We start from the raw sequence: 1,217 nt of genomic DNA, 5'->3' as shown, positions 1-1,217 counted from the left end.
GAGTAGTCACTACCCTATGGGTCTGTCTAAGTAGTGCACTACCTAGGCCTGGTCTAAAGAGTGCACTACCCCTATGGAACCTGGTCCTAAAGTAAGTGCACTACCCCTATGGGCCCTGGTACTAAAAGTAGTGCACTAGCCCTATGGGTCCTGTTCTAAAAAAGTGCACTAAATAGGAATAAGTGCCTTTTGGAACATATCCACTTGTTCAACAGCCCTCTTATCTCTTTTACTGAAAAACTTTGACAACAGCCCTTAACAGCGTTTTCCAGGACATCTGCAATGGAGGACGTGTTTAGAGAGGAACTGAATGGCCAGAGTGGAACACCAGTGCATGACTGAAGGGCTTGGAATAACAGAGAAGATGAAGTTGCCCTGTTCCTATCAAGTGTCCTGTCTGGCTCAGTTGTTTTAAAGCATGTGCTACAAGCCAGTGTGTGGGCTTGATTCCACAGGGACCAGTACAGGAAAAACATATGTGTCTACTCAACTACCAGTCGACCTGGAGTTGGTGGTATAAGGATCTGGGTGATGTTATATAATAGGAAGAACCGGCTGAATGGGTATAGTCTGGCTGAGTTGTTGATATATAGGAGAACCTGGGCTGTTGGTTATAAGAGGTACTGGGAGTTGTGTATCTTGATGTGATATAGGAGGTAACCTGGCGCTGAGTTGGTGTGATATGATAGGAGGTAACCGTGGGCTGAGTTGTGTGATATAATATGGGAGGTAACGCTGAGGCTGATTGGTGTGATATATAGATGTAAACTGGCTGAGTTTGTGTGATATATAGAGGTAACCTGGGCTGAGTTGGTGTGATATATAGGAGTAACCTGGGCTGATTGGTTGTATAAGGAGTTCTGGTGATGTATATATGGAGGTAACCTGGGCTGAGTTGGTGTGATATATAGGAGGTAAAACTGGGCTGAGTTGGTGTGATAATGGATAACCTGGGTGATTGGTGAAATAGAGTGATACCTGGGCCTGAGTTGGTGTTGATATATAGCGGAGGTAACCTGGGTGAGTTGGGTGATATATAGGAGTAACCTGGGTCTGATGTTTGGTGTGATGTTATAGGAGGTACCTGGGCCTGAGTTGGTTGATATATAGGAGGTAACCTGGGCTGAGTTGGTGTGATATATAGGTAAGCGGCTATGATGTTTAGCCTGGCTGTTGTACATAGCGGTACGCTGATGGTGTGATATATAGGAGGTTAA

The 1,217-nt window shown here is 45.1% G+C and overlaps 1 long non-coding RNA gene across 1 annotated transcript in view; it reads left to right on the top strand.

Moving 5' to 3' along the window:
• The first annotated feature begins 876 nt into the window (after positions 1–876).
• Positions 877–1,217, top strand: part of LOC139026935 (uncharacterized) — a 1,837-nt gene continuing 1,496 nt past the window's right edge. The window contains exons 1-2 of the long non-coding RNA XR_011478926.1: positions 877–914; positions 1,114–1,144. This is a non-coding gene — a long non-coding RNA (uncharacterized lncRNA). The remainder of the gene's footprint in view (positions 915–1,113; positions 1,145–1,217) is intronic.

Source organism: Salvelinus sp. IW2-2015, unplaced genomic scaffold (assembly GCF_002910315.2).
Source record: "Salvelinus sp. IW2-2015 unplaced genomic scaffold, ASM291031v2 Un_scaffold6402, whole genome shotgun sequence".
Lineage (NCBI taxonomy): Eukaryota > Metazoa > Chordata > Actinopteri > Salmoniformes > Salmonidae > Salvelinus > Salvelinus sp. IW2-2015.
Note: the sequence above shows the minus strand (reverse complement) of the source record. Positions and strands in the feature narration are given on the sequence as shown.